The 14,127-nt window shown below is 39.0% G+C and overlaps 1 protein-coding gene across 5 annotated transcripts in view; it reads left to right on the forward strand.

Annotated features, from left to right (window-relative positions):
• The window catches only part of PACRG (parkin coregulated), a 507,299-nt gene that overhangs the window by 304,353 nt on the left and 188,819 nt on the right, over positions 1-14,127 (forward strand). The window lies entirely within an intron of this gene.

Below are 14,127 nucleotides of genomic sequence, written 5' to 3' on the forward strand. Positions count from 1 at the left end.
TCTTGCTCCTTTGGGGATTTGCTTTCTGTGTCATCAGCAAAGGATGGGGCAGGGTAAGCAGCACCAGAGGCAGCAGCAGTTTGCTGAAGGTAAAGTTGATATTGGTCTTAAAGAAGTGTCAGGTCTGTCAATACCAGCGATCAAATTAAATTAGTACAGATCAATATTTTACAGTGTGGACTTTAAATAGCTTAATAATGCCCCCTGGCCAGTGACTGACCAACTTCAGAAGTATTTACTTTTAGGTGGGTCTGCAAACCTATATGACCCCTCCTGCTTTATGCCTTTTCTGAAGGTAAGATTTTATGTTTGCACTAGAGATGGAAGGTATAATTTCCATCTTCAGTTGACACCCCTCAATTAGTTCAGATTGAGCTAGCATGCTAAAAAGCAACAATGTAGCCACATTGGCATAAAATGGATTAGCCAACCTAGGTACGATACCCTGCGAGACTCTAGGTACATACTCAGGTGACTAGCCCTTCCTGTTGCTTGTGCCATGATGGCTACACCTGTATATTTAGCATGCTAGCTTGATGAGAGCTAACAGATGTATGTGTACTGGAGCTGGAAATGATGATCTACCCTGAGGTAGTTCTGGTGCTGCTTTCAGAAGGAACAGCTTTCAAAGGAAGAGCATTCATGCCCCTCAAAACATCTTGTAGCAGGACTGGGGAAAAGTGATTGAGTATTTTTAGGTGTCATGATTTTGGAGGGGCTGACCCATGACTTTTGAAACCCTTGGGATTGGCAATTCTATTGTTAACTTATCTTTAATGTGGCTACTTTTCTAAATATCACATTTTAAAATATTTTATACATATCAGTTCAAATAAATAATTATAAAAATTGTATATGAAAAACATAGTGAATGAACAAAGTATCCCAAACAATTATCTGCCAGAAGTATACTTATGAACAGCGAGGTACTAGACAGTCCAAAACTCTTATTAATGGTTTATTATTTTACTTCATACAGTAACTCTAATTTTGCTGGCACTTTAAATTTCACCTAAAAAGACAAGATCCTTGATCTGGAGAGCTTGCAGTCTAGTTTTATGACTAGATATCTAATTATAGTAGAGCTGAGAAAGAACTCCAAAGGAAAGTATAGCATTTTATCTTACCTGCTTAATAAAGGACTTTTTTTTTAAACATTAGGTGTTATCTAAGAGAATACTGATCCAAGCAACTGGATATCATGGCTGAAACCCTGGCCCCATTGAAGTCAATGGCAAAACTCCCACTGACTTTGATAGGGCCAGGATTTCATCCACAGACTCTTCAGTGACTTTCCCATCTCTCCTGTTTTAAATGTTGTTACTTTTAGCTTTAAGATGAGATTATCTGGCACAATATCACACAAGGAATGAGCAGCGTCTAAGGTATCCAGACACAAACCAATTATAGTTCAAAATCAATACTTTGGGTGAAATCCTGGCTCTGTTGCAGTCAATGGGAGTTTTGCCATTTGTTTCATGGAATCATAGGAATGTAGGGCTGGAAGGGAACTCAGTCATCAAGTCTAGCCCCCTGCCCTGTGGCAGGATCAAATAAATCTAGACCATTCCTGACATGTTCATCCAAACTGTTTTTTAAAACCTCCAATTATGGGGATTCCATAACCTCCTTTAGAAGCCTAATCCAGGGCTGTCCTTATAGTTGTCCTTATAGTTGGAAAGTTTTTTCCTAATGTTTAATCTAAATCTCCCTTGCTGCATATTAAGGCAATTAATACTTGTCCTACCTTCAGTGGACATGGAAAACAATTGATCACCATCTTCTTAAAAGCCTTAAACATATGTGAAGACTGTTATCAAGTCCATCCCTCTTCCCCCCATCTCCTTTCTCAAGACTAAACATGCTGGGGGATTTTAACCTTTCCTCATATGTAAGGTTTTCTAAGCTTTTTATAATTTTTTTTGCTTTTCTCTGGATGCTTTCCAGTTTGTTCACAACCTTCCTAAAGTGTGATGCCCAGACTAGGACAGAGTACTCCAGCTGAGACATCACCAGTTCCAAGTAGAGTGGGACAACTACCTCCCATGTCTTACAGATGAAATTCCTGTTAATACATTCCAGAATTATATTAGCCTTTTTCTCAGCTGTGTCATATTGTTGACTCATTCAATTTGTGGTCCATTTTAACCCAAGATCCTTTTCAGCAGTATAACCACCTAGCCAGTTATTCCCTATTTTGTAGTTGTGTATTTGATTTTTTTCCTTCCTAAATTAAGTATTTTGCACTCGTCTCTTTTGAATTTCATCTTGTTGAATTCAGGCCAATTCTCCAATTTGTCAAGGTCTTTTGAATTGCAGTGCCATTCTCTAATACTAGAACCTCCCAGGTTAGTGTCATCTGCTAATTTTATAAGCATTATCCAAGACATTAATGACAATATTGAATAGTACCAGACCCAGGCCTGACCCTTGTGGGACCCACTAGATATGCCTTCTCAGTTTGCATGTTTGCACCATTGATAACTGTTCTTTCAGTCAGTCATGCACCACCTTATAATCATTTCACCTTGACCACATTTTCCTAGTTTGCTTATGAGAATGTCATGTGAAACTATGTCAAAACATTAATAAAATCAAGAGAACACATCTACTGCTCTTCCCCTCCCCCTCCCCCGTCCCTAATACACTAGGCCAATAATTTTGTCAAAGAAGGAATTAGGTTTGTTTGACATAATTTGTTCTTGATAAATCCATGCTGACTATTCCTTATAATCCTGTTATCCTCCTAATGCTTACAAACTGATCGTTTAATAATTTGTTCCAGTATCTTTCCAGGTTTCAAAGTTAAGCTGACTGGTCTATAATTCCGTGGGTCTTCTTTCTTCCCATTTTTGAAGATAAGTACTATATTTGCCTTTCTCCAGTCCTCTGGGACCTCACCCATCCTCCATTAGTTCTTGAAGATAATCACTAACTGTTTCAAGATTGCTTCAACTAGTTTCTTAAGTACCCTAGGACAAATTTCATTAGGCCCTGCTGACTTGTATACATCTAACTTGTCTAAATATTCTTTAACCTGTTCTTTCTCTAATTGTGTTGGGTATCAGGTCACCATCAACCTTTTTAGTGATGACTGAAGCAAAATAGGCATTAAATACCTCGGCTTTCTTGATGTTGTTAATTATTAGCTTTCCTTCCCTGAAGGAAGCTTCCTGAAGTAGAGGACCTACTCTTTTGTTGCTCTTTCCCTTGCTTCTTATGTATTTAAAGAATCTCTTCTTATTGTGTTTTGCGTCCCTTGCTAGATATAACTCATTTTGTGCTTTACCTTTCTGATTTTGTTGATACATGCTTGTGCTATTCTTTTGTGCTTCTCCTTAGCAATTTGTCCATGTTTCCATTTTTGTGGGATTCCTTTTTTGGTGTTCAGGTCATTAAAGAGCTCCAGATGGCCTCTTACTATTGGCCTCTTCCTATTCTTCCTCTGATTTCATGATCACTTTTATCTAAATTGTTTCCGCCTTCAGATATGCTACCCGTTCCTCAGAATGAAGTTTAAAATGGTTGTCCCTGGGTTACTTCGTCCACTTTCTGGGGGTGGAAATTGGAATGTAAGGGGAACAATAACTTATTGGAAGTTTTGTTGTTTTCCATATTAATTTTCCTACAGATGTCTGAGTAGTTGAAGTCCCCCTCACCCCCCATTACTACCAGGTCTTGTGTCTTGGATTTTTGTTATTTGTTCTAGAAATGCCTCATCCACTTCTTCTTCCTGTTTGGTGGTGTATAATACATCCCACCATAACATCTCCCCTATTTGTAACCCTTTTATCTTTACCCAGAGGCTCTTGATTGGTCTTTCTCTAACCTCTTTATGGCTTTCAGAACAAGTATATATATTTTTGACGTACAATGCAACATCACCTCCTTTTTTACTGTGCCTGTCCTTCCTGAACAAGCTATACCCCTCTATACCAATATTCTAGCAATGAGATTTATCACAAGTTCCTGTGATGCCATCAAGTTGTAATTTCGCTTATGTACAAATATTTCCAGTTCTTCCTCTTTGTTCCCCATATTCCTTGCATTTGTATATAGATATCTAAGATGTTGAGCAGATTCCCCCCACTAATTTCCCTCTCATTGCTCCTACCCTTTTGTCGTTGTCCATGTTTTCTCCACCCCCCCCCAGCATCTACATCTGTTACATATACAAATACTCACCAGCAACCACACACCACACAACAGAACCACTAACCCAGGAACCTATCCTTGCAACAAAGCCCGTTGCCAACTCTGTCCACATCTATTCAGGAGACACCATCGTAGGGCCTAATCACATCAGCCACATTATCAGAGGCTCATTCACCTGCGCATCTACCAATGTGATATATGCCATCATGTGCCAGCAATGCCTCTGTGCCATGTACATTGGTCAAACTGGACAGTCTCTACGTAAAAGAATAAATGGACACAAATCAGACGTCAAGAATTATAACATTCAAAAACCAGTCGGAGAACACTTCAATCTCTCCGGTCACTCGCTTACAGACCTGAGGGTGGCTATCCTTCAACAAAAAAACTTCAAAACCAGACTCCAACGAGAGACTGCTGAATTGGAATTAATTTGCAAACTGGATACAATTAATTTAGGCTTGAATAGAGACTGGGAATGGATGAGTCATTACACAAAGTAAAACTATTTCCCCATGTTATTTCTCCCCCCCACCCCACCCCCCACTGTTCCTCAGATGTTCTTGTTAACTGCTGGAAATAGCCTACCTTGCTTGTCACCATGAAAGGTTTTCCTCCTTCCCCCCTCCCCGCTGCTAGTGATGGCTCATCTTAAGTGATCACTCTCCTTACAGTGTGTATGATAAAACCCATTGTTTCATGTTCTCTGTGTGTGTATATCAATCTCCCCTCTGTATTTTCCACCAAATGCATCCGATGAAGTGAGCTGTAGCTCACGAAAGCTTATGCTCAAATAAATTTGTTAGTCTCTAAGGTGCCACAAGTACTCCTTTTCTTTTTACATCTGTTACAGTTGACTTTATTATGCTTACTGTGAGTTTTTGTCACTTGCCCCCTTTGAATCTGGTTTAATGTCCTTCTGACTTGGTTGGCGAGTGGTGCACAAAGGTGCTCTTCCCCTTTTTGATCAGTTTTCAGAGTAGCAGCCGTGTTAGTCTGTATTCGCAAAAAGAAAAGGAGTACTTGTGGCACCTTAGAGACTAACAAATTTATTTGAGTATAAGCTTTCGTGAGCTACAGCTTACTTCATCGGATGCATTTTCCACCAAATGCATCTGATGAAGTGAGCTGTAGCTCACGAAAGCTTATGCTCAAATAAATTTGTTAGTCTCTAAGGTCCCACAAATACTCCTTTTCTTTTTTTGATCAGTGTACCCCATCTTTTTCCATCAGACTTTCTTCAGTGGAATAAGTATTTCACCCTGTGAATTTAATCTAGAAATCAGCTGGAAGCCAATGCAAACCTCAGACCACAGGTTTAATGAGTCTGTTCAATAAAGTATTACTGTATTTTTAGATATAGGACCTAATTTTCAAATGTGGTCACTTAGGTTATGGTGCCCAATTCTGTGGTTTGGCACTCAAACTGATACTTGCATCATAACCTATTTTTGGTGTCTGAGTGCCAGAATAAAAGCTCAAATTTGAAAACTGGGTTCCCTGCCTAAATATTGCATATGGGCATAGTTTGGAGTGCAACGTTGTTAAACATCTTAAGTAAATTTGGATATATAAATGTGTGCAGCTAAATATGGTAACTTAAACTGTCACAGTACAAGTAATATTTGTTCAAAACCAGACTTTTTTTTTTCAATGATGAATGTGTAGATCTAGAATTTGAGGTACATTTTCAGCAAAGGGCAGAAACATCAATACACACAATTCCCATTAACAACATGGCTTTGTGGTGTTTCCTGTGCACAATACTGAAAATGATTATTTATTATACCCATCAATTATCTCTAGGGTTTTACAAAGATGTTTAAAATCACACTAATTAAATCTACTCAAAACAGCAATTAAAATGAATCTCCCTGAAAGTCTCTCCCCAGCCCTAAAACAAGGCAGCTTCTCATTAACCCGAGCTAACCCCGTGGGATATAATGCCACATATAAAAAATCCCTCAAGAAATATCTCCAGCCGTGAAAGAAAACAGGTTCTTCCCTGACATTCAGCCAAATATAACCCCATCAAATCCCCTTCCACAAGAAAAATCAGACAGAACATAGATTCGTACAGCATGTCTGAAAGGTCACTAAATCTGGGCTCTGGCCAGCAAAGAAAGGAATCCAGTTCCAGACCTTACCAGGAGCAGCCTGGCACCAGAACTCATCCATTAGTACCCTCGTCTTATTCTTGATGTGCATCATTTGGCTGTATAATGAAGTGATCTGTTTGCATATATGAGAAAAATCTTACTCAATTTCCAGTGAGAATATAAACATCACTCAGTTAAAGTATTTTCCACATATTTCATCATGCATAGTATTGACTCCCTAAATATGCAGATTAATGTGCTTTTTAAAAATATTTATCCACATGGAGCAAAGTGTTTCAGATGCAAAAATCAACAATTTTGTTGTACTCAATTGCAGTGTGGTTAATGAGACCAATGCATCTCAGTAAGCTCTAGACAGTTTGTTGATTAGAGTTGTTAAATAATTGGGTGCCCTTTAAGCATAATGACAGATTTCAGAGTAGCAGCCGTGTTAGTCTGTATCCACAAAAAGAAAAGGAGAACTTGTGGTACCTTAGAGACTAACAAATTTATTTGAGCATAAGCTTTCGTGAGCTACAGCTCACTTCATCAGATGCATTCAGTGGAAAATACCACTGTAGCTCACGAAAGCTTATGTTCAAATAAATTTGTTAGTCTCTAACAAGTGCCACAAGTACTCCTTTTCTTTAAGCATAAGTTTGTTTTGTAAATTAGTTAAATAAGCAATGGAAACAACCTTTGATTAGAAGTCTTTTACTTATTGGCTATTGCTTTTATATGACTTACGTACATTCACCGTCAGATTTAAAGAACAATAATTTAGGCGCTAATAGGGCTGTCTTTAAATCCCAGTGCTTCATTTTTTTAAAAGTAGCTCCAAGAAGTGCTTTGATGGATAACAGACAGATATTAATTGTTGTGCCTTTATGCTAAATTCTTCCCACAGTTGAATCTGTAGTAGGTGTCACTTAGATTTGATTTTGTGCATTTAAGAGTCTGGCATAGATCTCCATTTTTGTGTATCTACTGATAGCGGAGCTCTAACCAGGGGTGTAGTGCGATTAACATGGTTTACAGGGGAATGACTATGGAATTGACCTAGCCCATTCTGTGGCAAACTCCTTCCACCATGGAAGATTTCAGAGTAGCAGCCGTGTTAGTCTGTATTCGCAAAAAGAAAAGGAGTACTTGTGGCACCTTAGATCCTATGTGGGATCTGCTGGTCTCTGCCCTTGAAGGGAGTGAAAGCTTTCGTGAGCTACGGACGTGATGCATCCGATGAAGTGAGCTGTAGCTCACGAAAGCTTATGCTCAAATAAATTTGTTAGTCTCTAAGGTGCCACAAGTACTCCTTTTCTTTTCACCATGGAAGAGTCACTCTCCCTAGAGAGAGAAGGAAGAACTCATAAGACACACTCCCTTCAAGGGCAGACACCAGCAGATCCCACATAGGATGCTCCATGGGTGAGGCAAAGACCCTGGAAAGAGCCTAATTAGGCAGGTAGCCAAGTGTCCACGCTTTCTTCTCAGTTAAATCCCACCTTTTTGAACCTCATTAATTGAAGAATTCTTCTTCAATTCCTCAACTCTTCCAAGTTGAGGATAATGCCCTGGCAGAGTCCGAAAATCTTTGTTCTTCCTATGCTGGCATTGCACGGGTCCTCACAAATGTCCCTTTAAGTCTTGCTAAAAGAGGACTTTCCAGAAGTCCTACCACAGGGTTGCCCTGAGGAGTAAGTTCAAACTGGCAGTATCCACCAAGTCAGATAAGCAAAGATTTTGGTGCTGGGAAGCAAGACTTTACCCTTGGAGAGATTGGGCTCCATTTCTTGCACTAGCAATAGCATCACAATACTTTATGAATTTCCAGTCTCTGACTTCCCATAGAGGGTTTTTTTTTTTGTTTTTTTTTTTTTGTATCCATCCTCCTTCATGAGCCAGAGCAGTCTGAAGAATATGGGGCAGGTCCTATGGCATCATCTGTACATCAAAGCTGCCTGAAGAGTTCCAGAGCATGAGTACTCTGCAGAGGATTGGTCTCTACTGTTTGTAATACCAGAATGATTGTGGGTGTAGAATAGTCTCCATCTAGTCTGAAATCTGATTTGACTCAATCCCTTTGTGGCCTGCAAAAATTTCAAGATGGAGATGACTCAAGCAGTTATTGCAGCAAAATAAAACATGGAGAGTTCATTGTATCCATGGATTTAAAAAAAACCCGCCTATATGTAGTTGTTTCCATGTTATCATCTAATCCTTCTTCTTTATTTTATTATTTATTTGTATTACTGTGGTGCCTAAGAGCCCCAGTCATGGACCCCATTCTGCCAGGTGGTGTATAAACACAGCACAAAGGACAGTTCCTGCCCCAAAGATACTTATACTTACAATCCAAGTATAAGACAAGAGACAATGGATGGATACAAACAGATTGGGAAGTACAAGGAAACAATAAGACAGTATTGGTCAGCATGACAGGCAGTGGTTTCAGCGCAGCAGTGGCCTAACCATGGTCAAGTTTTTAGTAGGCTTCACAGCAAAGGAGAGTTTTACAGTGGTTTGAGAGGATAATGATGTTTGCAGATGTTTACAGTGACCTTCTCCCAAACGTGAGGGGAAGCATGGGAGAAAGCATGAAGGTATTTGTTTGAAAATTTAACAAGTGGGCAATGAAGACTGATATTATTGGCCAGTTAAAGGTGTGAGTTAACTTTTGATGCTGAATGAGAGATGATAAGTAGGGAGGGGATAGGTCATGAAGGGCCTTGAAAAGGAAGATAAGTAGCTTATGTTCGATACAATGGAGAAGAGGGAGGCAGTGAAGGGATGTAAAGAGAGGGGAGACATGGTCTAAGCAACAGGCTAGGAAAATGATCTTTGCAGCTGCATTCTGAATGGATATCAGAGGGGCAAGATTGTATTTGTCAAGGCCAGAGGATAGGGTGTTGCTGCTACATGTGGTGCTTTTTTCATTGATTTCCATGATTCAGAACATATTAGTTCGTAAAAGCAGTTTATTTAGACCATGTTCTCTGTGTGTGTGTATATAAATCTCTCCTCTGTTTTTTCCACCAAATGCATCCGATGAAGTGAGCTGTAGCTCACGAAAGCTTATGCTCTAATAATTTGTTAGTCTCTAAGGTGCCACAAGTACTCATTTTCTTTTTGCGAATACAGACTAACACGGCTGCTACTCTGAAACCTATTTAGACCATAAGATCTTTGAGGCAGTGACTGTCTTTTTGTCCTTTGTACAGCTCCTACATAATGAGACCCTGATCTGTGATTGGGGCCTCAAAGTGCTGCTGTAAGAGAAATAATAAAAGCAATATTCCTTTATTTTCTTGCCTATATTTGAATTTTATCTGCTGCCATATTACAAAATAATTTAGTTTTGTCAGGTTCTTCTAATGTATTTTACAATCTTCCACAATTTCTACTGATCTAAAGTGCTTTTAGTTTAAAAATTTTGCAGCCTCACTAATCACCCTTTTTTACATCTGTGATAAATATAGAACATTAATCCTAGTACTGATCCCTGGGGCATCTCTACTATTAGCTTTTTTTGCTTTCTTTCTGTAACCAGATTTTAATTCATGAAAGGATTTTATCTCACCCCCTGTGGCTACTGAGTTAACTTAATCTCTTGTGAGGGACTCTACTGAAAGCTTTTGGAAAGTCTCTAAATAGGTATCTAGAGGGCCAGATGTGATTTAGCTACTATTTTGTTAACTCTTAAAGATGTCCTTCAGACCACTTTCATGAAAGATCAACAGGCTGCAATTCTGGCTCTTCAGAATCCAGTCTAAGGGCAGGTCTACACTACAGCCAGGATTGATGCCAAAGACCCGCCAAATTGACTGCAGATTGCTCTCCAGTCGACCCCTGTACTCTACCTCCGATGAGAAGAGTAAGGTAAGTCAATGGGAGATTTCCCGTTAACCTCCCCCCGTGGTAACTCAACCTAAGGTACGTCAACTCCAGCTACGTTATTCATGTAGTTGGAGTTGCGTCGCGTAGGTCGACTTACAGCGGTAGTATAGACCTAGCCTAAGGGAAGCAGACTTCTGCTCAGTCTCTAGCTCTCTTATTTAAAAAAGAGCAAGAGGGGTATACAACCTTCTACTTAAAAAACATTTCATGTCAGAGATATCAGCTTAATCCTTGCCAAATTAGTGAAACAACAACTTGAATTACTTGATTCTTGTAAATTTAAGATTCTGATTTGGGAAATTTCACATATAGAGTCAATTCTAGTTTGTAGAATTAGTAAAATATGGGTTCTTCTGATGATCTACCCAACAATCTATGTTAATGATCAGGTGGTTTTGCAAATGCAATATGAAGTCAATGAGATTAGTGGCTTAATAAGGCATGAGTCCTTATATTCTAAATTCCTTTAGACAAGAACTGTGTGTTCCTTTATGTTTTGTACAATGTTTTCCATGCTTAAGAAGTAGTAATAAATTCTGCCTAGGCATATATTTAAGTCACTGGGGTTTAATAAAATATAAGAGAAGGCAGAATTTTCCCAATGTACTGTGGATGTGATATCAGAATAACTTCTAAAACAGATTTAACAAAGAGTGTGTGGGAGGCTTGGAACAGCAGTTCTGTTGTTTGTCTCTTAACATCTGTCAGAACTACCCAATCAATCACGATGAGTATTTGGATCATGTGATCAAGAATATGATTTGTTTATCACCCCAGAGAGGCCATCAGTAAACAAATTACTTTGTTCTAAATAAATGAAAGTGGGGGGAGGGTTAAATAATGTAGAGCTAACTAAAAAGTAACCCAGTTATAGCCATATAGAGAAGCACATCTGTTTTTGTACATAAACTCTATTTATTCCCTTATGTAATCTTCTTAGTTCCTTAAATAATGATTAGCCTAATGACAAAATGTTTTCCCCACTAATGTGTTTAAAATTGGAAGATTCAAGGCTCCCTCAGTTCAATTTTTATTTTTAGTCTTGTTTATAATTAAGGTTATACATTTTTAGACTGGGTAATCTAATTCATCAGACTTGAACCAGGGTATTATATTCACAACTTAGTTGGGCTCCTTTTTCACAGGCAGGGAACTGCAGAGGGAAAAACCTCTGGGGGGGTTGAGATGGGAGAATGTATGTGAGCCTGGATTTGAGAGGTAGTCAAACCAGGAGTCCCATGTTGTGAGTATTCACTGAGAGTTTTGGTTAGCTTTTGAATGAGCATCCAAGCCTACTGAGGTTTATATTGTACTGAGGTATCTTTATTGTACTTGTAAAATAATTTAGGTGCCTCCTTGGAAGATTAGACCTCAGCCCCAGATTTGTGTGAATGGTGTCTTTCCTCCCTTTCTATTCTGTGTTTCTTAGTGCTATAAAATGACAATACAGTAGTCTTGCCACTTGATATCTGTCCTCCTTAAATTGTTTACAAAAGTGTATCTTGCCATTGTTCTGACAAGGAAAGCTGGCAGTGTATCTTTGTATTTGTGATGGCCTTACTATCTACTTTCAACTTTAGAGACAAATGTCAAAACTTGGCACCTGATGGAAAACATAACTACACCGTTTAAATTCAGAAAAAAAAGAATAACTTTTCTTTTTGTCATTGAGCCATGTTTTTGCTTTTTTATTATTTTAAGAAAGTAGTATTGATCAATAAGCAAAAGAAATGCATGACAGAATTTGTCACTTAGACTTGTGTTTTACATAGTTTAAAACCTTCTCCAATAAATAACATCTAAACCCATAAAACTGCCACAGTCATACAATTAGAAAAGGAGTACTTGTGGCACCTTAGAGACTAACAAATTTATTAGAGCATAAGCTTTCGTGAGCTACAGCTCACTTCATCAGATGCATTCGATGCATCCAATGAAGTGAGCTGTAGCTCACGAAAGCTTATGCTCTAATAAATTTATTAGTCTCTAAGGTGCCACAAGTACTCCTTTTCTTTTTGCGAATACAGACTAACACGGCTGCTACTCTGAAACCAGTCATACAATTGTGTATGTCTGGAACACATGACAAAATATTATAAATGAACAAAATGTTAAGTATGCATTACATTGCAAAAGGTCTCATAATGTTCATTTTGTGCTATAGCTTCATTATTCAAGCAGGGTAATTCTTTAGATTTATTTGTAATTTTGCCTTCAACAATTTCACTAGGTTGCATCCCACTGGTTCCACTTCCCTATGGATTTTTTCTTAATTTTTTTAACATTACTTTCATGTGCACCAACAAAATAGAAGCTGATTTGGCAGACAGCTTTGTCTGAGTAACGAGGATAAAAAAATAAGGTCGGTGTCCAAACAAAAAATTGTTCAGCTGCTGTCTTTAAGAATAGGATGAGGTTCCCTTCTGCTTTACCCTAATAATTCATTCTTGAGAAATAATGTATAATTCTATACTTCAAGATCTTTTCCCTATTATCTTAATTTCTTTTATCATCAATTTTATCACATCTCCCAACTGCAATCATCAGTTAAAAATGACAGCTGGAATTCTTTCAGGGATGGGAAAAATCAGTGTTTTTTCCAAAAAATCATTTTGGGGAGTTTTATTTTGTGTTGAAACCACCATTGTGCATTTTGCAGGGAGGGGCAAATTAATCCACTGCCTTTTTAACAGGGTTTTAAAGGGCGTGCCCTATTGTAAGGAGCAGAAAAGACATGGGAAGCCTACATGCCTCAGCAAAAGAAATGGGAGATCAGACACCTGCAGCAGCTTTATCTGCTGCTCTCCCTGGTCTCAGTTCTCTGTTGTGGGGGGAATGTGTTATGGTCAGAGGAAGGGGCTCACAGGGAGATGTGTTATGAACAGATGAAAGGGCTGCCCCTGGCCTGACTGTTACTGGGAGTGTCTTATTCCTCTTTGCTAAACATCTGGGTGGGAGGTGGAGTTCACTAGTGCCTGCCCTAGACATCTTTAATGCAGAACTTAAGGGGTTTTCTTCACACACCCATCACTGGCTGGGAACCCTAGTAAGCCCTCTGATGCTTCACAATGATAGCAGATAGGCTGACCTAGGATGCAGCCCTAGGGATTTCTCAGATGTCAAACTGTGGGTGAGGCTTAATCCTGTTTTGTACCTAGGAGTGTCTGTGGGCCATTAAACATACGCATTCTCCCAAATTAAACACATACATTAAAATGATACTTTATTTGGCAATTGCAAATAACTGGGTGTGATGTTATTGACATGAACTGTGACCGTATAGACCATTGTTGCAATCAAGGTCCTATAGTTGCACCAAATCTTGTACAAAAGAGGTCAAGTAAGGTGTCTATGGAAAGGCTGTAATTTGCTGGTTATGATTATGCTGTCTGTATGTGTGTATCTTTTTTGTATTTGAAGTTATGAATATTGGCTATGTACTTGATCTCAATGTGTTTGATTCTAATTAGCATCAGTGAAGCATTTGGTCAGCTTCTTGAGAAAGGACTATTCTGAGTAAGTACCCAATCAAGAAACACTTAACTGAGATGGACTTTAGGAGACACCAATCCACATCTGAGCTTTCCTGGGAATGTCCAAACTAACATGTAAACAATGGTGTCGACCTGAAAAAATCTGAATCACTCATGGACATGTGACTTGCCCAGGTGGCTACAAACTCCATTTTGCTGCTGTGATTTTGCACAGAAGAACAAAGGGGTTTCTGCCCACAAGAGAGAGAATATAAAAGGCCCTGGAAGCCTCTCCATTTTGTCTTCAGCTGGCTCAAGAGATGGCCTCTCCACCCCAAAGAGATGCCTGAAAGAAACTGGGACAAAGAACTGTAACTGTGGGGGTGTGAGTGATTGCTGGACCCAGGTCATAAACCACAATGTTGGTCTGAAAAGGATTGGGCCCAGACTAGGAAGGAGTCTAGTCTGTAAAAGAAGCTTATTGGAACATTTCTGAGGGTGAGATG

The sequence above is a fragment of the Dermochelys coriacea genome, chromosome 3, assembly GCF_009764565.3.
Source record: "Dermochelys coriacea isolate rDerCor1 chromosome 3, rDerCor1.pri.v4, whole genome shotgun sequence".
In the NCBI taxonomy this organism is placed as follows: domain Eukaryota; kingdom Metazoa; phylum Chordata; order Testudines; family Dermochelyidae; genus Dermochelys; species Dermochelys coriacea.